The following is a 26484-nucleotide window of genomic DNA, read 5'->3' on the forward strand; positions in this document are numbered from 1 at the left end:
TGGGGCAAGTAGACCACTATGACTTTAGTGTTGAACTCATAGAGTTCCGGGTAGCCAGGGGCGTTGTCCAATATCAAAAGAACTTTAAAGGCAGTCCCTTCCAGGCAACGTACTTCTTGATTTCAGGGACAAAGCATCAATGCAACATATCCAGAGAAATGGTTCTCAATGTCCAGGCCTGTTGTACAACTAAAAGTCTGGCAGCTGGTGCTTATCTTTTTCCTTCAAGGCTCGGAGAGTAGCAACTTTATGGATAAGGGTAGTCCTGATCATAAATCTGACTGCGTCTACACAAAACAATAGAGTTAGCCTATCCCTTTCTGCCTTAAATCCTGATACTCGCTTCTCTTCTTTACTAATAAATGTCTTTTGTGGCATTTTTTCTCCAGAATAGGGCACTTTTATCTGCATTAAAAACCTGTTCAGGCAGATATTCTTTCTCCTCAATGATTTTCTTAATGACATCTGGAAACTTGTCTGCTGCCTTTGGTCAGCAGAAGCTGCTTCTCCTGTTATCTGGACATTTTTTTAGGCCAAACCTCTTTCTAAAATTATCAAAGCATTCTTTGCTGGCATCAGATTCTCCAGCTTTAGATCCATCACGTTCCTTTTGCCTTAAGCTGTCATATAATGACTCTTATTTTTCTTGAATCATGTTAGAGTCTTTAGGTATAGCTTTCTTAAAGCAATCCTATACTCACATAAGAGCTGAATTTCAATAGGAAATAAAAAGCTATTTCACAAAAAGTACCAGATTCACAAATTTCCCTTACACTGGATTCATTTATCTTGAAATGGTGGCAGCTGCAGACCCCAACCTACTGTACATACCAAGCAATTCAACTTTTCTTGTAATGTCATGACTTTTCTCTGCTTCCTGGGAGTTCTTCCAGCATCACTAGTGGCACTTTGTGGTTCCATGGTGTTGCTCAGAGTTTATGGTATTACAATAAACAATATGAAAAGTACGCAAGGACAGTGAGAGATCACTTTTTACCGTGATACACAATTTACTGGAGGGATGAACTATTCACATGGAGGTGATGAGCATCACACGCATTTTTTTTTTTTTTTTTTGCAGTGTTGCCCCCGTGTGCTCAGAGATGTGCTCTGTGCTTCCACCCCTGACCTGCAAGTACATGTTTGGAAGCTGACCCGTTTGAGAGGTGGAGGCTCTCGGTTCAAGGCCAAGAGGGAGAGACGTGGACAGTTGCATCACCCGCTCGCCTTCCTTTCTCATAATTAGACTCCCAGGCTGTGGGCCCTGGAAGACAGCCCGGAGCCCTAATGGAGTCCCTTTGGCATCTGGAGTGCCCAGGCCTCTGCTGCTGGTCATCACAGGGCCAGGCCTGGAGGAGCCGGCAGCACCTGCGGGCCTGAGCCAGGCAGCCCTTGAGGGCCCGCTTCCCAGAACCCGTCTCCACCTGTGTGGGCTCAGCCCTCCTCCTGGGCGGGCCTCCTGGCCTCCCCTCCCACTTGTGTGCCTCTCAGAACCGGGCTTGGCCCACCCTGAAGTCTTGACTGACTTTGCCCTTGCCAGGTCACTGAGCTTCCCTGAAATCCTTCCAGCCCTTTCATGTATGTTTTAGTTCACTCTTGCTTTATTTTGTTTTCGATGATTTGATGAGCAGGAAATACTACTTTTGAATTTACTTGCTGTGTTTGGATAGTAGCTCGAGTAGTGGGTAGACTGGGGTCACTGGACATGTTAACTAACATGTAATGTTAACTAACATGTAAGGACCTCTCCAGGTCCTGTCAGCATTTGGTCTCAGCAGTCTGTTGATTTATGTGTAATAATGTCTTTTTGTTTGTGGTCTTTCTCTGCTTTTGAAAATAACAGAAGTCTTGAAATGAATGGGCATGGTTCTCGTTTAGCACTTCGCTTCATCCTAACAGTATAATCCAAGGGCAGCAAGGTGTTATAACTGGATCTACATTTCTTACACTTGAAAAGTTTTAGTAGCTTGGATATATAGGAGGGAGTGGTTATGGTGAGATAATAATAATAATTATAGCTAACATTTATTAACCATTTCTTATATGCCAGGCACTGTTCTACATATCTGACCTCGATTCACTCATATAAATTGTCACTGCACTTCTGTATGGGATGGATACTATTATGACCCCCTTTTACAGTTGGAGAAACTGAGGCATAGAGCAGTTAAGCAGTTTGCATGAGGTCACACAGCCAGCCAGTAACTTGGGGAGCCGGGTCTGCAGACTTTGGACTCCACAATGCTTCTTGGCCTTGCTGTTTAGAGTGGACAGGTAGGGAATTTGGACCTGAGTTTGAATCCTGGCACTGACACACCTGTGTAACTGGGGCCCAGGTGTGTACCCTCCCTGTGCTGCACTTTCATTATTTGTGAAATCCTGGTAGCTGTCAGGCTCAGGGTGGTTTTTAAGATTAAGTGAGTTGATGTTTACAGAGCCCCCAGCCTAGTACCTGGCACTTTAGAGGCATCTCTTATTTAGTTTAGAGCTACTTTGGTGAAAAGTGAAGTGCTGAAACTTTTTTTTTTAAATCAGTCATCAATTTTATACACATCAGTGTATACATGTCAATCCCAATCGCCCAATTCAGCACACCACCATCCCCACCCCACCGTGGTTTTCCCCCCTTGGTGTCCATATGTTTGTTCTCTACATCTGTGTCTCAACTTCTGCCCTGCAAACCAGTTCATCTGTACCATTTTTCTAGGTTGCACATACATGCGTTAATATACGATATTTGTTTTTCTCTTTCTGACTTACTTCACTCTGTATGACAGTCTCTAGATCCATCCACGTCTCAACAAATGACTCAATTTCGTTCCTTTATATGGCTGAGTAATATTCCATTGTATATATGTACCACAACTTCTTTATCCATTCGTCTGTCGATGGGCGTTTAGGTTGCTTCCATGACCTGGCTATTGTAAATAGTGCTGCAATGAACATTGGGGTGCATGTGTCTTTTTCAATTATGGTTTTCTCTGGGTATACGTCCAGTAGTGGGATTGCTGGATCATATGGTAATTCTATTTTTAGTTTTTTAAGGAACTTCCATATTGTTCTCCATAGTGGCTGTATCAATTTACATTCCCACCAATAGTGCAAGAGGGTTCCCTTTTCTCCACACCCTCTCCAGCGTTTGTTGTTTGTAGATTTTCTGATGATGCCCATTCTCACTGGTGTGAGGTGATACCTCATTGTAGTTTTGATTTGCATTTCTCTAATGATTAGTGATGTTGAGCATTTTTGAATGTTCTTGTTGGCCATCTGTATGTCTTCTTTGGAGAAATGTCTATTTAGGTCCTCTGCCCATTTCTGGATTGGGTTGTTTGTTTCTTTAATATTGAGCTGCATGAGCTGATTATATATTTTGGAGATTAATCCTTTGTCTGTTGATTCGTTTGCAAATATTTTCTCCCATTCTGAGGGTTGTCTTTTCATCTTGTTTATGGTTTCCTTTGCTGTGAAAAAGCTTTGAAGTTTCATTAGGTCCCATTTGTTTATTTTTGTTTTTATTTCCATTACTCTAGGACGTGGATCAAAAAAGATCTTGCTGTGATTTATGTCAAAGAGTGTTCTTCCTATGTTTTCCTCTAAGAGTTTTATAGTGTCCAGTCTTACATTTAGGTCTCGAATCCATTTTGAGTTTATTTTTGTGTATGGTGTTAGCGAGTATTCTAATTTCATTCTTTTACATGTAGCTGTCCAGTTTTCCCAGCACCACTTATTGAAGAGACTGTCTTTTCTCCATTGTATATCTTTGCCTCCGTTGTCATAGATTAGTTGACCATAGGTGCGTGGGTTTATCTCTGGGCTTTCTATCTTGTTCCATTGATCTCTGTTCCTATTTTTGTGCCAGTACCATATTGTCTTGATTACTGTAGCTTTCTAGTATAGTCTGAAGTCAGGGAGTCTGATTCCTCCAGCTCCGTTTTTTTCCGTCAAGACTGCTTTGGCTATTCGGGGTCTTTTGTGTCTCCATACACATTTTAAGATGATTTGTTCTAGTTCTGTAAAAAATACCATTGGTAATTTGATAGGGATTGCTTTGAATCTGTAGATTGCTTTGGGTAGTATAGTCATTTTCACAATATTGACTCTTCCAATCCAAGAACATGGTATATCTCTCCATCTGTTTGTGTCATCTTTAATTTCTTTCATCAGTGTCTTATAGTTTTCTGCATACAGATCTTTTGTCTCTAGGTAGGTTTATTCCTAGGTATTTTATTCTTTTTGTTGCAATGGTAAATGGGAGTGTTTCCATAATTTCTCTTTCAGATTTTTCATCATTAGTGTATAGGAATGCAAGAGATTTCTGTGCATTAATTTTGTATCCTGCAACTTTACCAAATTCATTGATTAGCTCTAGTAGTTTTCTGGTGGCACCTTTAGGATTCTCTATGTATAGTATCATATCATCTGCAAACAGTGACAGTTTTACTTCTTCTTTTCCAATTTGTATTCCTTTTATTTCTTTTTCTTCTGTGATTGCCGTGGTTAGGACTTCCAAAACTACGTTGAATAATAGTGGTGAGTGGGGAAATCCTTGTCTCTTTCCTGATCTTAGAGGAAATACTTCCAGTTTTTCACGTTGAGAATGATGTTTGCTGTGGGTTTGTCATATATGGACTTTATTATGTTGAGGTAGGTTCCCTCTATGCCCACTTTCTGGAGAGTTTTTATCATAAATGGGTGTTGAATTTTGTCAATAGCTTTTTCTGCATCTATTGAGATGATCATATGGTTTTTATTCTTCAATTTGTTAATATGGTGTATCACATTGATTGATTTGTGTATATTGAAGAATCCTTGCATCCCTGGGATAAATCCCACTTGATTGTGGTGTATGATCCTTTTAATGTGTTGTTGGATTCTGTTTCCTAGTATTTTGTTGAGGATATTTGCATGTATATTCATCAGTGATATTGGTCGCTAATTTTCTTTTTTTGTAGTGTCTTTGTCTGGTTTTGGTATCAGGGTGATGGTGGCCTCATAGAATGAGTTTGGGAGTGTTCCTTCCTCTGCAATTTTTTTGGAAGAGTTTGAGAAGGCTGGGTGTTAGCTCTTCTCTAAATGTTTGATAGAATTCACCTGTGAAGCCATCTGGTCCTGGACTTTTGTTTGTTGGAAGATTTTTAATCACAGTTTCACTTTCATTACTTGTGATTGGTCTGTTCATATTTTCTGTTTCTTCCTGGTTCAGTCTTGGAAGGTTATACCTTTCTAAGAATATGTCCATTTCTTCCAGGTTGTCCATTTTACTGGCATAGAGTTGCTTGTAGTAGTCTCTCAGGATGCTTTGCATTTCTGTGGTGTCTGTTGTAACTTCTCCTTTTTCATTTCTAATTTTATTGATTTGAGTCCTCTTCCTCTTTTTCTTGATGAGTCTGGCTAATGGCTTATCAATTTTGTTTATCTTCTCAAAGAACCAGCTTTTAGTTTTATTGATCTTTGCTATTGTTTTCTTTGTTTCTATTTCATTTATTTCTGCTCTGATCTTTATGATTTCTTTCCTTCTGCTAACTTTGGGTTTTGTTTGTTCTTCTTTCTCTAGTTTCTTTAGGTGTAAGGTTAGATTGTTTACTTGAGATTTTTCTTGTTTCTTGAGGTAGGCTTGTATAGCTATAAACTTCCCTCTTAGAACTGTTTTTGCTGCATCCCATAGGTTTTGGATCGCAGTGTTTTCATTGTCATTTGTCTCTAGGTACTTTTTGATTTCCTCTTTGATTTCTTCAGTGATCTCTTGGTTATTTAGTAACGTATAGTTTAGCCTCCATGTGTTTCTGCTTTTCACGTTTTTTTCCCTGTAATTCATTTCTAATCTCATAGCGTTGTGGTCAGAAAAGATGCTTGATATGATTTCAATTTTCTTAAATTTACTGAGGCTTGATTTGTGACCCAAGATGTGATCTATCCTGGAGAATGTTCCGTGCGCACTTGAGAAGAACGTGTAATCTGCTGTTTTTGAATGGAATGTCCTTTAAATATCAATTAAATCTATCTGGTCTATTGTGTCATTTAAAGCTTCTGTTTCCTTATTTATTTTCATTTTGGATGATCTGTCCATTGCTGTAAGTGAGGTGTTAAAGTCCCCCACTATTATTGTGTTACTGTCGATTTCTTCTTTTACAGCTGTTAGCAGTTGCCTTATGTATTCAGGTGCTCCTATGTTGGGTGCATATATATTTATAATTGTTATATCTTCTTCTTTGATTGATCCCTTAATCATTATGTAGTGTCCTTCCTTGTCTCTTGTAACATTCTTTATTTTAAAGTCTATTTTATCTGATATGAGTATTGCTACTCCAGCTTTCTTTTGATTTCCATTTGCATGGAATATCTTTTTCTATCCCCTCACTTTCAGTCTGTATGTATCCCTAGGTCTGAAGTGGGTCTCTTGTAGACAGCATATATATGGGTCTTGTTTTTGTATCCATTCAGCAAACCTGTGTCTTTTGGTTGGAGCATTTAATCCATTCACGTTTAAGGTCATTATCAATATGTATATCCCTATGACCATTTTCTTAATTGTTTTGCTTTGTTTTTGTAGGTCTTTTTCTTCTCTTTTGTTTCCCACTTAGAGAAGTTCCTTTAGCATTTGTTGTAGAGCTGGTTTGGTGGTGCTGAATTCTCTTGCTTTTGCTTGTCTGTAAAGCTTTTGATTTCTCCATCAAATCTAAATGAGATCCTTGTGGGATAGAGCAATCTTGGTTGTAGGTTCTTCCTTTTCGTCACTTTAAGTATATCATGCCACTCCCTTCTGGCTTGTAAAGTTTCTGCTGAGAAATCAGCTGTTAACCTTATGGGAGTTCCCTTGTATGTTATTTGTCATTTTTCCCTTGCTGCTTTCAATAATATTTCTTTGTCTTTAATTTTTGCCAATTTGATTACTATGTGTCTCAGCATGTTTCTCCTTGGGTTTATCCTGTATGGGACCCTCTGCACTTCCTGGACTTGGGTGGCTATTTCCTTTCCCATGTTAGGGAAGTTTTCGACTATAATCTCTTCAAATATTTTCTCTGGTCCTTTCTCTCTCTCTTCTCCTTCTGGGACCCCTATAATGCGAATGTTGTTACATTTAATGTTGTCCCAGAGGTCTCTTAGGCTGTCTTCATTTCTTTTCATTCTTTTTTCTTTAGTCTGTTCTGCAGCAGTGAATTCCACCATTCTGTCTTCCAGGTCACTTATCCGTTCTTCTGCCTCAGTTATTCTGCTATTGATTCCTTCTAGTGTAGTTTTCATTTCAGTTATTGTATTGTTCATCTCTGTTTGTTTGTTCTTTAATTCTTCTAGGTCTTTGTTAAACATTTCTTGCATCTTCTCGATCTTTGCCTCCATTCTTATTCCGAGGTCCTGGATCATCTTCACTATCATTATTCTGAATTCTTTTTCTGGAAGGTTGCCTATCTCCACTTCATTTAGTTGTTTTTCTGGGGTTTTATCTTGTTCCTTCATCTGGTATATAGCCCTCTGCCTTTTCATCTTGGCTATCTTTCTGTGAATGTGGTTTTTGTTCCACAGGCTGCAAGATTGTAGTTTTCCTTGCTTCTGTGTCTGCCCTCTGGTGTATGACGCTATCTAAGAGGCTCGATGGGAGGCTCTGGTGATCGGTAGAGCTGACTGTTGCTGTGGTGGTCAGAGCTCAGTAAAACTTTAATCCACTTGACTGCTGATGGGTGGGGCTGGGTTCCCTCCCTGTTGGTTGTTTTGCCTGAGGCAACCCAACACTGGAGCCTACCTGGGCTCTTTGGTGGGGCTAATGACAGACTCTGGGAGGACTCATACCAAGGAGTACTTCCCAGAACTTTTGCTGCCAGTGTCCTTGTCCCCACGGTGAAACAGGGCCACCCCCTGCCTCTGCAGTTGAATTTCCAACACTAGCAGGTAGGTCTGGCTCAGTCTCCCCCGTGGTCACTGCTCCTTCCCCTGGGTCCCGATGCACACACTATTTTGTGTGCGCCCTCCAAGAGTGGGGTCTCTGTTTCCCCCAGTCCTGTCGAAGTCCTGCAATCAATTCCCACTAGGCTTCAAAGTCTGATTCTCAATGAATTCCTCTTCCCATTGCCGGACCCCCAGGTTGGGAAACCTGACATGGGGCTCAGAACCTTCACTCCAGTGGGTAGATTTCTGTGGTATAAGTGTTCACCAGTCTGTGAGTCACCCCGCATCACACGCATTTTAAGTGGATGATCGTGACGAGCTCAGCGCACCAGCAACAGGAGTAGCTAGAAAGTTACTATAGTAGGATAGTGTGTGCTACGTGAATTTATCCAGGTGTGATTTAATATCGCATCTTTACATGTGTTTACATTTCTCTCAACTGCAAATGGTGTCTTGTACATTCTGTGTTTTGTGTGTGTAAGTTTTGATAAATTTTAACTTTCCAATTGATTTGTGTATATTTACAGTAGGTAAAATACACTATAATCTACATATATTTTATGCATTCACAATGTACCTAACTTTTTCTTAATTTTTTTCAATATTTCTATGCTACATTGCTCATCTGCGAATTTTTTCAAATTATCGCAGATCTCATAAAAAATTTCCAGTATATTTATTGAAAAGAATTCCTGTATAATTTGACCTGTGCAGTTCAAACCCATGTTGTTCAATATAAATGAACAACATTTATACTGTTGTAATGTAAATGAACTGTTTTCTTACTTTTAGTAGGAATTGCTCTTAAATTCTTCTGGGCCAGGTAATTTTTATATGGATAAATTCCTAACTTCCTTATCAATATCTCTATCAAGAACTATTTCTAAGAAGAATTATCAGCTCTTCTTCAGTTGGTTAGCATATTTTCTTAGAAAATATTCCATTTCATATAGATTTTCATATTCCTTGGAATAGCATTGTACATAATGGTGTTTGACTATCTCCAAGAAAAAACCAGCATTTTGTCTATTTAATATGATTGAATATTTATCAGTTTAACTAACCATAAAATAGTCTCTTGGTGTTGTGGTCACCAAAAACCGAATAATTAGCATTTTGATCACATCATGTTACTATACTAAAATTACTATAACCAGTCTACAATAAATATATTGGGAGTAGGAATTTAATAATTGAAAATAAACAAAAGTAATATATTTAAAATAATACTTTTTCAGAATTACTTTTTTAATAATACAAACAAGAATATCTTTAAATATTTTGGAGAAGGATAAGCACACTGGTTTGTATTTTTAAATGAAAGGTATATCTTTTCCAACCAGTATTTTCATATTTAAACACAACTAATACAAGTTCCACATTGTACTACATTCTACATGTCTCTATGTAGCATCTATTTTTTTTTTTTTGAGGTCATGCTTTCTAAACTATAAGCATCTTTCTGTCAAGAAATATGTCTTAATGCCTAGAAAGGTGTCTAGAGCATAAGCACACAGGATCAGAGATAAATGAATGATTCAAAAAATGGAGATCACATGGGCAAGTAGCATTCATTCATTATTTCACTGTGCCTTACTACATGCAAAAATATTTGATTAAATAATCCCTTCTGTCAAGTATTTTAAGAGATTAAATTTAAGACTCTAAATTTCTAGCATTATTTCCAATACAAAAATATATGTTCAAAGAAAACTTTTAACTTAAATAAATTTTGCAATTTTGAAATTTCTTTATAATTGTGAGAATTAATTGTCTTTATGTGAGAAGTACTAAGCAAAGAATGTGATTTTTGCCAATTTAAATGAGGCACAATTTCACATATTCTTATATCCAATATCTTTTTTTGCAATTGCATATAATAACTATTTTAGTGTTAAAAATTAATGTACTTCACATAACTACAAAGAAATCACAAGTATGAATAAACTGCATATACATGTATGTCAGTGCATTTTCCTTGAACTCCTCAAAAACAAAAATCATCCTTTACTCATCATTTTTACTCCCAGCTCTAGTAGCCTGCCTGGCAAAATGAAAAAGAGATTAGAAGAGAGGAAGATGCAGGAAGGGGACGCTATTAGCAGAAGAGCAGGGAGATAACACCGAGCACTGTCTTGGTCCATAGTAAATGCTCAATAAATGAATGAAACAGGAAAAATTGGTGCCTGGGTGAGAATTTTACTAACGAATAAAATGCATGACTTTTTATAATATTGCCAGGAAAATGCTAAACTATTTTGTCTTTCATGCTTTGCTTCTACACAGCCCTATGAGAGAAAACACTTGGCAAGGAATTAAATGCTATTCTAGAAGGGAGTCTGAGCCTTAAAATGCTAGCAAAATAAAACTTTATGGGGTTTTAATTAAGACTGAGGGGGAAAATGTCATAAAGCTTTTACTTTTGTGTCTCAAAGAGAATCTGCAGGCTCAGAAATTCATGAAAACCTCAGAAACTCATGAGTAATGGGCTCTCAGAATTAAAAGGAAGATGTTTTGTTTCATTTTGTTTTGTTTGTTTTGTTTTAATTGGAACTTGGAAAGCATGTTCATTCCCAGTATTCCTTGGGAAGTATTTTTAGCAACTTATATTTCTTTCTTTAAAAAATGTGAAGGTCGAATTACAATTGTGATAGGAAAGAAATGGGGAGGGAACTCTCTAAAGTATGGTCTTTGTTTACTACTTATTGAAAGGATACCTTTGGTTAATTCAAAGTATATTTAAATGAACAATTGCATTAAAAAGCCGAGGTTAAATGAGATTTAACTTTGGAATTCACTTGCTTCATGAGTTTCAGTATGACACCAGTTACTCCACCATATAGTTCTTGGAGGTAGGGTAAACTGACTAAAAATATTTAGATACAGAAGGAAATTAAGCATCCGTCTCCACCAATGCACTAAGAACTTAGCATTTACATGATATAAATCTAAGTGTTTTCACGTAGAAATGATCATATCAGAGTCTGTTCTCACCATACCCCACTGAAGACATGGATTTCCTAATTTTTTTAAACCAGTTCCAAAATCACCAGTTCTACAATTTTACAGGTAGGCAAGCTCAACCAACTGTCCTTCCTTTTCAGATCCACCAAGCCCTGTCAATCCTCTCTGGCTCCTTCTTTCATCCCCATTGCCTTAATCGTGGCATCCTCCTCTCTCCAAACATTACCGCAGGCTCCAGTCTGATCTCCATAAGCCCTGTCACTCCACCAAACTCTCATAATACTTTCCTGCTTAAAACTCTTGGTGGTTCCCCTTTGGCAAGATTGGGGTAGGAGAACCCCATAGCCCTGTCTTACAAGGCCTTTTTCGATCTAGATACAACCCAACTTTCCAAGGTCATCTCCTGCTCCCTCCTTGCCATAAATCCACTTAGCTGACCTTGTAGCCAGATTCTCAGCTGTCTGAATACTGCAAGTCTCTTCACACCTGCCTGCCTTGGAAGGCTCTTATTACCCAATCCCATTTGTCAGACTTTTATCATTCAAGCTCCAAGTTTAACTCTTACTTTTTCTGTGAAACCCTATTCAATCCACCCTCTGACCCTGCCTGAATGAAGCTCTCCTTCCACAACTGGAAAACATAACACATTATTATTATTGTTTCTTTACTTATTGCCTTACTTCACCCGCTCCCCTCTATTACATTGAAATGGAAGCATTTCAAGTTCAGAGACCAGGTCTTACTTGTCTTTGTACTTGGAGACCGACCACAATGCCTAATATGTGGAGGTGATTCAATAAACATCTGCTGTTGAATACTGTTAACTCGTCTTTATGTGTAACAGGGGTGGGGAAAAGAGAAATAACTCAAAGTTACCACTAAAACAAAACAGCCGTCTCCTCTGAAATATCTGGAGGTAGAGTACCTCTGGTTTCATTAGGTACTCTCTTCCCCAGTGGGGCTCAACATTGAAACAATGGCTCACAAGGAGGCAGAGGGGAAGCATGAGTCTTGGAACTAGGCAAACCCAGAGGATCTGGAGACAAATCATGCCTGGGGGCACCTGGGTCCCCCACACTCAGCAACATCAGCTCCTGGGACCAATTTGCTCTTCTCCTCCCAACTCCCACCCTCTCCAACAGTAATCAGCTGCTGTCTAATTTCTGAATTTCCCAGGGGAGGTAAAACTTTCCTTCATTCCTACTGAACTTGACTTCAGTTAATCCAAAACTTTGTCAGAGTTGCCCATATGTGAAAATGGTGAGTTGTTCTCCATCTTCTGAGCCCCCACTGTTTTGAAAACAAAAATTAAAAGCCAGTCGCAATAACAAGAAGGCGATCCAAGATAAGATAAATAATAGGCACTGATGAAGGGGAGAGCAGAATTCACAATTCACAAATCCTTTGCGAGTTGTAACTTATCCAGTGGTGGGAGATCAAGGTAGGTCCACCTCAACCTGCAACGAGCTGTGACCTGAGAGGGATTGCAACTGTCTTAACGTAAAAACTACTACACTTGGGTCGCCCCTCACCATGCCAAACTGAGACACACACACACACACACACACACACACACAACACACACACGTTCTCTCATAGCCTCTCTCTTCGGGCTGACATACAAAATACCATAGCCTGGGTGGCTTAAACAACAGAAATTTATTTCTGACAGTTCTGGAGGCTGGAAGTCCAAGATTAGGGTGTTGGCAGGGTAGGTGTCATCCTGAGGCCTCTTTGAAGTTAGCTCATAAGTGGCTGCCATCTCACTATGTGCTCACATGACTTCTTTGTGTGCTGGGGGGAAGGGGAGGGAGAGAGAGAGTGAGCTCTGGTGTCTCCTGTTACCAGGGCACCAATACCACCATGAAGGCTCCACCCTATTGACTTCTTCTAACCCCCTTAATTACTTCCCAAAGGCACCCTCTCCAACTACCATCACACTGAGGCCAGGGCTTTCACATATGAATTTTGAACATGAACATTCAGCCCATCACAGCCCCAGACCCACAAGATAAATAGCATCCAATGCCTTGCATGACTTGAGCTCTGTGAATCATGTCTTCGCTGGAAAGTACTGCCACTAGCGGGATTACATCCTCAGTTTGTGGTTATATAATAAAAGATGACACATTATCCGTAGTTCTTTTTATACCACATATTGTCTCCCTTCCATTTACTACTGCTTTTTAGACTTGTCACACTGACACACACAGATGTTTCCTTCAAATCAAACAATACCACTTCTGGTGTCTAGTCACCATGCTGTCCATCTATTGCCATTGTTCACAATTACCAGTGCATTGGTTCCAATGATGCCTCAGTGGCCATTTCCACCCTGAAAAAGAGAAACCAAATATTTGCAAAAACTCTTCATGTAGATGTAAAGAAAGTCCACCTGAGGTAGGATGCATCCTCTTCCTGGGTATGAATCAAATGCACAGTAGTCTAAGCCGATAAAACACAAGATGTCAAAACATTCTTACATGAAACAAAATTTATTGTTACAGAAATTCTAAAGGGAACATATTTTTATGGAAGTTTTAAATTCCCTGAAGCAGATAGGTAATTTCTTTTTGGTTTATTTTCAGAAAGGGAGAAAAAAAAATTCTTAACTCCTGTAACCAGCTTAGAAGAGACAAGATGGAAGGAAAATTGGTGAAAACAGGGATGAACAGAAGTGCAGCCCTTTGAACTAGGCAGAGAAACAAATCCTATAATACTGTGACACGAAAAGAAAAATCCATCATTGACAAAAGAGACACTGGTCTCTTTTGAAAGTCTGCAGAGGACACTGGTCTCCTTTGAAAGTCTGGAGAAGTGGCTCAGAATAACAATGATGACCATTGCGACAACTACAATTTGTGCATTATAAATGGTATGTTTTTAGTAAGTTCTTACACTGATATATCTCTTTGTTAGAAAGAGCCTGTTTCTCCCCAGGTCATTTTTCATGTTCTTCTCCCTGAATAGAGCCTCCTTTTTCTAACAAAACAGCAATGTCCATATTAATGGTATAAAATGGATCCAAATAAAAAACAAATTGTATAATGTAGCTGTAATAGCTCGGTCCCTGTCAACTGAACTGCTCTTGACCTTGGAGGGAAGGTTAGGTGTTACATTCCTGAGGACACTCATTTGAGCTGATAAAAGCTGACTGTGGAAGTGACAACACACAGAGGGAGACAGAAAGAATGACAGCTGTTTGTGTCACCAGCCCAGATGCTGGGTAATTCAGGTTCAGACAGTACTGCCTGCCTCCCAAGACGGTCGTGAGCCATGGAACGGCTTCCCCTTGACAGCAAACCATTCCTACAGGGCAAGGAAAGTAACCACCTTTATTTTCAGAAGCTTTGTAACTTGAAGTCACTGTGGCTGGCTCTTTAACTAACCTGTGATGGGTACATCCAAATGTGGGTCATCTTTCAGGGGATCCCACTAGGGGCTTTACACGTTTGATCTGTTAGAGACATTATTCAAACCACTGTAGGGTAAAATTGGGCAAGTCATTCCAAGCGCAGGGGAAAGCAAGTGGGACACGTGTCTGAATACCAAGGCCAATGTGGGCAGTGAGGCAGGGACAGGGCAGGAGAGGCAGGCAGTGGGGGTGGCAGCAGGATGTGCTATGGGGCCTGATAGACATGAAGTAGAGTTTGGAACTTATTTTCAGTTTGATGGAAAGACATTAAAATTTTTTAACCAGGGAATTGATGGATTTGTGATCTGTCTGTGGCTGGGAAGAGAAGGAGCAGTAAGTAGATATGAAAAAAGCAAAGTGTATAAAACAGTATATGAGATTAGGAGACTCTGACTCCTGCATTTCTCCACAAATAATTGCCTCTACTTAAAGAAATATTAAGAAAAATTTAAATGAAGAAATACAGTGCTGATTTAAGTTTAAAGTTAGTATCCTCTAGCTCCAGTTCTTCTGAAATTCAGAGTATCCATTTGTTCATTTATTCCACAATTATTTACTGATATGTACTGCATGTATAGTGCCAGGCTGAGTAACAGAAACTCAAAGATGGATAAGAAACAGTACAGTTCAGCAGTGTCAAAACACAAAATTGTTATCCAGGTCACAAGTATAAATACCACCTCACAGAGGTATCTACAACCTCCAGATACCCCAAACATGTATTTTTTCCATGTAATATGTCCATGGACATTGTAGTAGGGTAATAATCATGCAAACTATTGGTTTAAGTTCAGTCTCATAGTTGTATGAAAAAAAGGACAATTAGGGGACTTGGGGTACAATCCAATTTCAAAAAACAAAATATTTTAATAGACACTTCACCCAAGAAGATATATGGATTGCAAATAAGTACATGCAAAGATGCTCCATGCCATTAGTCATAGGGAAATGCAAATTAAAACTGCAATTGGATGGCACCACCCACCTATTAGAACATCTAAAATTAAAGACTGACCATAACAAGTGTTGGCATGTGGAGGAGCTGGAACTCACTATTACCACACTACTAGTGGTAACGTACAATGGGACAGCCACTTGAGAAAGAGTTTGGCACTTTATTAGAAAGTTAAATATACACACATCATAGAGCTCAGCCATTTTACTCCCAGCTATTTCCCCAAGAGAAAAGAAAGCATATGTGCACACAAAGACTTGTACACAAATGTTCATAACACCTTTATTTGTAATTGCCAAAAACTGGAAACAACCCAAATTTTCATCAACAGGTGAATGGGTAAACAAACTACAGTACATCCATACTATGGAACACTACTCAGCAATAAAAAAGAAATGAAACGTTCATAAATGCAATGACATGGATGATTTCCAAAATAATTGTTCTGAGTGAAAAAAGACAAAAAGATCCCATACTATGTAATTTCACTTATATAAACTTCAGAAAATGCCAACTTATCTCTATAGTGACAGAAAGAATGGTGGCTGTCTGGGGACTGGTACTGGGTGGGAGGGGAGGGGGGATTTCCAGGGGAGTAAGGAGACCTTTGTGGGTCATAGATATGCTCACTATGCAGATTGTGTTGATGCTTCCACTGGTGCAAAAGTTATGCTAAGACGTACCAAAATATATACTACAAATACATGCTGTTTATCATATGTCCATCATACCTCCAAAAAGCTGTCAATTTTTAAATATAAAAACAAAAATAAATAAAAGAAAATGAGGTTTTAAAAATAGATTGCTTTTTTAGAGCAGTTCTAGGGTCACAGCAATATTGAGCAGAGGTGCATGTACCCCCTGCCCCACACATGCACAGCCTCCCTGATTACCTTCATCCCCCACCAGATGGTACAGTTGTTACAATCAATGAACCCACATTGACACGTCATAATCAACCAGACTCCAGAGTTGACATTACAGTTCACTCTTGGTGGTGTACATTCTATGGATTTGGACAAATGTGTAATGACAGGTATCCATCATTATAGTATCAAACAAAATAATTTTGCTACCGTAAAAATCTTCTGTTCTCCATCTAGAAAATGAATATTTTATTTAACTTCTTTTAATTCTTTAATTTTATGTGTATCTTATGTGGTAATGATTGTAAAATAATATTTTTATATTTTTGGCTAACTGCCTTTTTAGAAAATGAGTTAATGGTTAAAGAATATATATCTTGGTATGCTTGTAAAAGTCATCTTTAAGTGATATATGTTTAAGTACATTATATGTAAAAGTTTATACACAAGAGTTCAGGAGTTCATGTTTCTTTTAAGAATCTTGTCGTTGCTTGCTCAACCTCCTGTATGCTTTAGGCTTTTTGACTCAGTGTTGAAATGATTCTTGATGTGAAAAGATTTCATATTGAGACTCCCTGGTGAACACAATAATGAAGGTTGTTTAGTTGATATGTTTGGTTTTTTTCAAGCTTTACCAACACACTGACCCCCAAGTATTAAATCTCAGCATGAAGATGTTTCTAAGTTACATTTATATACTGTAGTCACCCATAACATTTCAGGGATGTTATCTTGTAGTGCCAAGGTTATCGTCTCGTAGCCACTGGAGATTTTCAAAATCATCAGGCCCTAAAATTATGGCTGCTTCTTGTAAGGGCAGTGTTTTTAAAGATTTTACTTATCAAGGTTATGTCCCACACGAATATTAGTACAAAGTTTTCCTGTGCCATTATAGCATAAAAATCTTTCGTCACCTTATTTTTTCCTGACTAGTTGGTTGTATACACATGACGTGTTTTATAGTTCATTGAATTCTTCAAATAGAGCATTTACTGATTTGAGAATTTCAGAAAAAAATTTAGAAAAAATATTCCTCTGATTTTTCTATTGTATTTCAATCAGTATATAACCAAACTGTTTTAAATATTTGATTTTATCACGCCTTTGATAGGTGTTAAACAATGATTCTTCATAACCCACCACCCAAAGAAAAAGAAAGGAATGAGGGGCTTCTCTAGCAAATATCATACAACAAATTTATAAGCACAAACCACATTAATATTCAGACAATCCTAGGCTAACACTCAAAAACAGAAAAATCACATTTATAAGGTATTTGATTTCTTGTTAGAAACAAGACAACACAAATTTTCAGGAGACCTAAAAATTTTTTTTATGTCTTTGTCTCAGTGTTCTTGGAATGGCACAATTTTTCAACGTTTTGGTATAGGTCACAACAGGTAAATAATCCATGCCTTTTATTATTTTCTAGGGAAGTTGGGGGAGGTTGGTGGGGTGGGAGGGAGAGGCTATACAAATGTTGGTTTAGAGTTATAGTAGCAAGAGGATCCAAGGTTGAAGATCGTCTTAGTGACATTATTTTATTTTTGCTATGAGGATCCTATAATTTATACACTGAGATTTCATCCAATAAGCCAAAGAATGAGTTTCAACAGGAAACTCCTATTTCACCCTCCAGTAAAACCATGATGGTCCAAATACATGGGTCAAGCATATGTAAACACTTTTAAAGGGGAAGTTTAAAGAATCCCTGGGCTACGATTAACTAAGAAACAGCACAATGGAATGATACCACTCTTTTATTCAAGCCCAATTGTACATCAAATTCTTGGTATTCTCAACTGTTATGGCAAAATGTCTTTCCTGACATTGGTATTCCTGGTGGTATAAACGGAGGCCACAAATATGGCCTGAAAGTAGGAGAACATTAAATGGCACAAGGTCAAAGGGAAATTAGATACATTTTATTGCAAAAGAAATCTGGAAGTCAAAAGTAACTACCAAAATTTACTTATGAACGTGGTTATTAGGCTGGTGTGTGGGCCACTTTGTAGGACAAGGATACTCAGGATGGTCAGGAGACAATAGCCTTTCTCTGGACGCTGGAAACTTCTCTGCTCCCTAGCAGTTAAAGGCTGGAGCAGGAAACATTTGGGAAATGGACATCTTCATGAGAAGAAGAAAACTTGGGAACTGCAATTAAGGAAGTAAATTTAATCTCTGATCTTATCAACCAGTGTTCAATACACATAAGTTATGGATTTCAGAATGAGTGAATGAAGACAAAACCGAGGCAGCCAGGAACCACCACATACCTAGAGTCCAGGAGGCAGATAACAAGCAATGTCTGGTCTGAGGGCGTGAGTGTCCGGAAGACCTTTGGGTCTTCAAGATAGCACAGGTGAAATCATTTCATACGTGTTCAGTCATCATAACAGTTAAAGACTTTGGACAGCATTATTCATCATAAACACAAATTATAACTAAAATGAGATACTATAGGTTATATCAACTTGTAAAAAAAATTTTTCCCACTGGTGAAAGCAAAATAAAATTTATTTTATTTTTTTATTGAAGTATAGTTGATTTACAATGTTGTGTTCATTTCTGCTGTACAGCAAAGTGATTCAGTTATCTATATATATATATATATATATATATATATATATATATATATATATATATATACATTCTTTTCTTAACATTCTTTTCCATTATGGTTTATCATAGGATATTGAATATATTTCCCTGTGCTATACAGTAGGACCTTGTTGTTTATCCATTCTATATATAATAGTTTGCATCTACTAACCCCAAGCTCCCAGTCCATCCCTCCCCCAACTCACTCCCCCTTGGCAACCACCAGTCTGTTCTCTATGTCCATGAGTCTGTTTCATAGATAGGTTCATTTGTGTCATACTTTAGATTCCACGTATAAGTGATCTCATATGGTATTTGTCTTTCTCTTTCTGGCTTACTTTACTTAGTACGATAATCTCGGGAAAAAAAGTTTTTAAGTTTACTGTTGTTAGAACATTGCTGATGGAAGGATATATTTCTACAATTTCTAAGGGAAAGCAAGTTGGCAAAATCACCAGTGCCCACACCCTTTAACACAGCAATTCCACTTCTAGTAATTTTTCCTACAAAAGTACTCACACATGTGAAAAATTACCTATTCATTTCATAAGTATACTTAGTGAGCACCAACTGCATACCAGCTACCATTCTAGGCACTGGGGAAGGAACAGCAAACAGTGGAGTCTCATGAGGCTTATATTGGTTGGGAGATAGACTGTCAATAAATCAATGCATAATGTCAAGTGGTGGCATGAAGAAAATTCAAGTAGGGTAAGAGGGGTAGGAAGTAATGAGGGAAGAAGGCTGTCTCCAGAAGGCAGGTAAGGAGGCGACATTTAAACAGAGCTCTGAGTGAGATGAGGAAGGAGCCATGCAGGTACCTACAGGAAGTGTGTTCTAAATACACATCCTCACAGCATTGTCCATAAAAAATTAAAAGCAACCTAGATATCATCAATAGGGGCCTGATTATATAAATTATAGATATGTAGATGGATAGACAGCTAGCTATAGTATATAATATAATGTGTATATGATTCAATATGTGTAAAAACACAAAGAAGAAAATGATGGGGTGGCTTTGGGGGAATACTGGGTGGCTGGGGGTACTGACTTATTTTTCCCTGACTCTCTCTTTGTACTTTTCAGGTTCTGTATCACATGCGTGCACTGTCATATACAAAACACCATAGGACATGGTTTATGCTAAATAAATGTCTCCATTTGACCATAAAAATGTCTATCCTGCTTAAAATATTTCTGGGAGCTCTCAAAATCCCAAATGATAATAGTCTGCAACCTAAAATACCTGGAGAAATTTACATACAAATACATATCATGTGTGTTACACTAAGAATGTTTCTGGACTTTCTGATAAAGATAGGCCCACAGCAAGAAAAAAAATGAACTTTTGGAAAGAGCAATTCACACAACACATCATTATCTATGTCACTAAACAGGATGGAATCTCACAGATCCAGTCTCTTGTCAAGTTTTTAAGAAATCATATTATGACTCTCTCACATGAAAAAAAAATGTCATATTTTCCACTTCCATGTTTTAATGAAAAATGGTCGTAAAGCCAAGGCCTATACCTGAAAACAAATTCCACCCAAAAAACTAGCACAACAAATCAGAAGAAACACACAAACACTGAACTCAGGGCCCTCCTGAAAACCAACATTGAATAAACTCAATGTATTCGATTTCCTTGTCTTTTTCTTGATTTCTTGGAGCAATACGAATTTGTGGAGGAGTCATAGATTTGCTGCAGACAGATAAGTCACAGGACAGAAGGCAGCTCTAGTTATAGGACAAGTTTCCACTATGTAACTGGTGAAGCTGGCCCGTGCTGACTCACCCATTGACGCGGCCCGCACATCCCCGGAGCAGAACTTTGTCCCCCTCTGGTACCATCAGCACTCAGGAGAGGGAACGACACACCCCCAGCACCCCCACTGCCAATAGCTCCACCTTAAAAAGACTTCACTGAGCAGTCATGGTAAACAGAATTCCTGGGATTCTATTCATTTTTACTGACTTATTTTCAAGTCTGGGTAAAAAAAAATTGTAACTTGTACAGACAAGGTTGTGGTGGTAGGGGGCGGATCGGATCCCTTCCCCAAAGTGCATCACCACAGTTGGGATAACACCATTCCCTGAGCAGTTCCTTGGTTGTGCTCAAGGGTACTTTTAAGTTTGGACTTGGGAAGCAAGTGTTTGCAGGCAAACTCAGAATTTTCCTACTCTACTTTTATGTTCTTGTTATGTGTATGTTCATCTTTCCTGGTGTTTCAGAAACAAAGCATCCCCACTGCATCATCAAATAAAGACAGTGAGACCTACACCACAGCCCCTCCCACGTGGCAATTCCTGCTCATCTTCTTAGAACATTCTCGCCTTCCTCCAGTTACCTCCAGCCCCACCAAGATCAGTCTGAGATGTGTTAAAGTAGCATCCTTTCCATCCATTTTTCAGAGCTCAAAGTATAGTTACATGATGCTATTTTCCATGGCCTGATACCATAGAGCAGGGCCACGAGAGTGGTGTGTTCACAGATTTAATCCCAAATCCTTTCAGAGGCCAGAGAAGTCAATGAATCCTGAATGGCATGTCTGGCTCTCAGCCAGGACCTATGATAAACATTAATTCTTAATAGCTTTAGGTGAATGTGCTGTAATGGTTTTATTTGATTATATTTCTATGTAAATATATAGCAATACAGAATTTCTATGTGAAGAGAGGAGAGGGAAGGAAACAGAAAATTGACAGTAACAAGGGAGGAGGTTGCCTAGAAGCAAACAGCTAAAGATTAAAAAGGCTCTTCTAAAAGCATTCCTCTGCGATTCTGTTTCAATGATGAAATCAACATCCTATTGAACATTTTCACCCTCACGTTCTCTCCCTGGGCTGTACTGCACAGCCAGCCGCTCTGAACACCAGGGACCAAAGACGGGAGACCCGGGTCTTGCACATCCCTCCCGGAAACAACAGCACGAAAAAGAGGTCTAGTTGGATCGCAAAAGCAGCACTGCTTCCAAGGACTCCCACAAACAGTTCCAGGATTTGGAAGTTGGGCTGTACCTGGACTTTTAGTTTCCTGCATGGATGTAGGTACACGTGGTGAATCACAATAATCCCCAAGCTGTAAAACTGAAGTTGTAGCTTTTTTGAGACTGCACTCTGCACAAACTTGTTTCCAAGGCGATTGGAATTGTATACCTTATTAAAAAAAAAAAAAAAAGGAACATTGTAGTAGAATATTATTGATGGAGATTTCATCTTGGGTACAAACTTTGAGATCCTCAAAAGTGATGTGGGATACTTACCAATAAGAGATCAGAATAAGCCTGTTGGATAAAATTAGAATATCATTGTAAGATCTGAGTATGCTCTCTGCCTATATCAAAGAATATATAGTGGCGATAAAGCAAAGGATGAGAGAAAAAGATGTGAGACTCTTAATGACAAAGAACTGTGGCTACTGGTGAGATAGTTGGCCAGGTTACAGAAGGCTCTGCCATGAACGTGGCTTCTGTGAATTAAAAACAGACACAGTTGCTTTCACCAACACTTAAGTGTTTGCAAAGAATGCAATGAAAACTAATTGTGCCGGGTCCAAACATAGCCCCATAAATTCTGACCATGTACCCAACGGCCTGCATTCAGCAAGCAAAGATAACATAAGACCATGCACAGAGAATACAGGGCCCATGTCAGAACCCAGCTGCACAAGCCCATCATCAATTCAAAATCAACTTGTTTTTCTGTGATTAAAAATTCTTCAGAAATCTTCAACACTCTTGATTTAACTTAAACCGTGGTCTCTGGGGGATGCAGGTTAATAAAACTGGGTTTTCTTACCTTATAAGTATATCATTATAGGAAATGTGGCATCTGCTTTTCTGGGTTATGAAACCCGGTTTGTGCCAGATTTGACACCAAAATATTCTAAGAGTAATCAAAACAGTAAATGTCAATTACTTTACCTTTCACCTTTCCAAAGGACGAGTTTGACTTTCCAAATGAGATTTACCTGCTCTTACTATTTCACAAAAGGCCATTTCCATTCTGAGATTTTTCTGAACAGAGGAGCAAAAGAGAAGCATCTGTAGAGCAAGATGAGCCTTACTGTCCCCCAAACACACTCACCAGGCTTCTCACTTTCCCATCCCTGAGAAATTTTCATTGATCTGTCATTGAGTGCTCCCTGTGGTCCCATGAAAGCACAGAAAATGTGACCATACGTTCCAGCCATGCCCTTGGTCAGGGAGCTGTTGACACTTTCACTGTCCAGCCCTCAAGATTCTTTAGTACATTTTATGTCTTAGAGACATAAGTTATTTTAGAGTGATTGACTGAAGTGGGGCTTCTGGAATTAGAACAGGTGTGATTTGCCTACACATCTGTCTGGTCATAAAATATTGGCAAGTAAGTGGGATCTCCAGGTTCACAGCTGCTTTCCAAAAGCTCCACGCAGCAGTTAATCCCCTTCTAAGACAACAAGAGTGGGTAATGAAATATTCTCTCATCGGAGACAACAAAAATTAAATTATCCATGTTGTGCTTCCCATTTATCCTATATTTCTGACTTTTTAATAAAATTAAGTCATCTAAATTCATTGATTCGGAGTTATTCCTTTCTTTTAAAAGGCCCATTTTGTTTTCTTATGCAACCATAGGCAGAGATGCAAATATCTAACAAAATAATTTCAACCACACATAACTATTCCCGTTTGCTTTCATCATGCCCTTAGAATAAACCTCTGAGGAATAAGTACAATATTTCTTCCTAAGAGGAAAGAGTATCCCAAGAGAACACACATGCACACACTTGCACCAGTTAGGCCACTCCACGGATATTTGTTTCTCTTCTTCTTTTATAAAGATATATTAATAAGTATTGACCGATTTTGAGATGAAGGTTTTTAGGACTACTTTACTAATGTTTTCAGACAGCCAGGCCTTTGCATTTTCGTAACATTATATTAACACATGTTCAGAGAAAATAAATTTTAGCTTCTGTAATTCCCCTTATACACAAATATTTTCTCAGTTCAGGAAACAAACTACCAGAGGAAAAATCATCCTGATTTTCACAACATGATATGAGCTCTCCTTAGTTTCTCTCTCCACAAGGCCGGTATTTCCATTGAGATAGGTTGCTTATGGCAAGACTTCATATTCATTAGAAAATTGTGTCTTGGAGCTTATTTTCATCTGTTTGGCACCTGCAAGGGAACTCGATACAAAAGGCACTGGATTTTAAGTAGCTTAAGGCCAAGAGAAATACGTAGCCATCACCAGATTCATCAGGTTATTCTTTCCCTAGACCTGCTTAAATGTGCATTCCCCAACTGTCAGCCAACTCCCTAGTGGCCGTCAAGACCCTAATTGGAATTACCAGGTGTTTCACATAGTAATTCCCTCACAGTTTTGAAAAGTATATAAAGTACTGAGCACAATGCCAAATGTAAGGGAAGCCTAGCAGATGGTGTGGGCCAACACCCGGGCAGAATCTGTGGAAGAAAGGCCCTCCCAGGCGTCTCCCAAGGGCAGCCTGACTCTGCTGCCCAAGGGAAGCAGAGGAGGCCACCAAAGGCTCGCAGGTAAGAAGGCAGAAATATGAAAGCTGGGAGAAGCTGATCTGCTCAAATGCCCAGCTCTGGCCTCAGAGAGTATAAGAACCAAGAACCAGGTCAGTTATTAAGAATCTCTCCTTGGGCAATTCCCAGATGTCCTATCAGAATTCTGCCAGAACTGCATTAAATTCACTGTCTGTGCTGTCACAATCCCTGCCCATCTTTTAATAAACAACTCATTCATCATAGGAATAGGAGTCTTTCTGCCTATTCCTGGCTTTGTTAACCTTTGCTTACCTACACCACTCATTTTAGCCATTTATACATTATCGTCCATTCTAAGATACATGCTTAAGTGTATGAGTTCTATTTCTAATTATAATGGCTCTTTCTAGACAACAGGGCCTCCTCTTTACATTTTCCCCTGAGCACCAAGCAAAGCAGGTACGTGACAAATACTTACAGAAGGATGAACAAACACACCAACGTGCAGTGTGATTTTACAAGGAGTAAAGGGCTGGGAAGTGGTCAGGACAGGAGCCCAAGCTGAGCAGGTCCATGTGCTTCCTGTTGAATCTAGGGTTCCTGTTGAACCCTAGATTGCTAAATGCTTGTGTGAACTCCAAATTCTTAAATACATTATAAAAGCCAGTCAAATGTAAAATTACTTCTCAGAAAAAAAAAAAAGTGAGGATAAAAGTGTCATTGAGGCACCAGTTTCAATGTAACATGTTTGGAAAAAACTAACTTTGGCTTATTAATATATATGGGTGATATTTCCTGATATTATATATAGGAGGGAAATATATATTAAAATTGCATGTGACCAAAATAAAAATCCTGGAAGGACAGCAGATACAGAGATCTTTTTGTTAAATTCCTTTTCATGTCAAAAATTGTCTAGTGTTTATGGGCAACAATTTCTAGTCAAGTCATCATGATATGCAAATATGAAAATAGAAACTCCAACGATATCTGTAAAATATAAACTATTTTAAACTCTGCAGTCATTTGAGAATTATCTAGTTGACAAGCTAGAGCTTAATAAAAAATAACTATATGTTTATTATGTACAAGGCCCTGTGCCATGAGCATTCTCATTTAGTCTTCTCAATAAATCTGTGAATTAGATACCATTATTATTCCCATGTTACACCTGAGGAAACTGAAGCCAGAGGCTAAGAAACTTGCCCACAGTCGCCCAGGCAGTAGGGGGCAGAGCACGATCCGGACCTAGCAGCACAGCACACTTCAGGAACAAGCCCTGTGTCAATTTCCTTGTCCAGGCAGGTGGGACTAATAATGACCCATGATGGTCCAGGGTTGGAAGATGAATCCTGGCTTAACTCAAAGGTACAGAAAAGATTCTGTACATTTCAAAATATTAAATCTTGGCTAGAATCCGTTTTAACACTCTTGCTTTATTGTTAATTTCAACATCATTATCACCTTATTCAATAGATCTAATGGACTTCCAACCACCTCACCAGTTTATGAAGAATTGGTTTAAGAAGTAGAAAGCATCCCTACTGATATTTTCATTCCTGCTGAAATGTGAGAGAAAAATAGCAGATATAAAAAGAAGAAAAAGAAAATCCTTGAAAGCTCTGTTCTCTCTGATAAAGGGTAATACGATGAGCTTCCTCAAACCAACAGCCTGGAAAGAAAATTTCAAGGATTCAAAGGACCATATTTGATTTTCAGTTGCCGTATAAAGTTCACAGAAGTGGAATCTTATACACATTAGTGTGTGACCTTAGGGGAGTTAATTTATTTGTGGATCTATGTCTTCATCTGTCAAGTAAAGAGACAGATATTTTCTACTAATGTCATTTATTCCTTAATGTACTTAGATACTTATTCCTTACATTTGCCTTAACTTATAAAGAATTTGAAATAATTGCATGGTCTATAAATATTCCTGTATATCTAAATGATGATTTAATGGCCTAATGGGGAACTTTTGTTGTATTTTATTCCTCCACTTTTTATTTTGAAAAATTGCAAAGCTATGAGAAACTGAAAGAATAGCTCAGTGAACACCATATATCCTCCGTCTAGACCCACAAGTTGTTACCACCTTCCTATGTGTGCTCTATCCAGCTGCCTCCTCATCTCTCTCACACTCTTATAGACACCTCACATCTCATGACAGCTCACCACTAATTATGTTCCAAACATTTCTCCAGAACCAGAACATTCTCTTACATAAACACACCATTATCATACCCTAGACATTTAACATTGGTACAGTATTGTTTAATATATAGTTCATATTCA

The 26484-nt window shown here is 38.6% G+C and overlaps 1 long non-coding RNA gene across 1 annotated transcript in view; it reads right to left on the reverse strand.

The window, feature by feature from the left end:
* Positions 1-12522: 12522 nt before the first annotated feature.
* Positions 12523-26484, reverse strand: part of LOC137774221 (uncharacterized) — an 86517-nt gene continuing 72555 nt past the window's right edge. Inside the window, exons 4-5 of the long non-coding RNA XR_011075792.1 lie at positions 13139-13180; positions 12523-12639 (exon numbers count right to left, since the gene is read on the reverse strand). This is a non-coding gene — a long non-coding RNA (uncharacterized lncRNA). The remainder of the gene's footprint in view (positions 12640-13138; positions 13181-26484) is intronic.

The sequence above is a fragment of the Eschrichtius robustus genome, chromosome 12, assembly GCF_028021215.1.
Source record: "Eschrichtius robustus isolate mEscRob2 chromosome 12, mEscRob2.pri, whole genome shotgun sequence".
NCBI lineage: Eukaryota > Metazoa > Chordata > Mammalia > Artiodactyla > Eschrichtiidae > Eschrichtius > Eschrichtius robustus.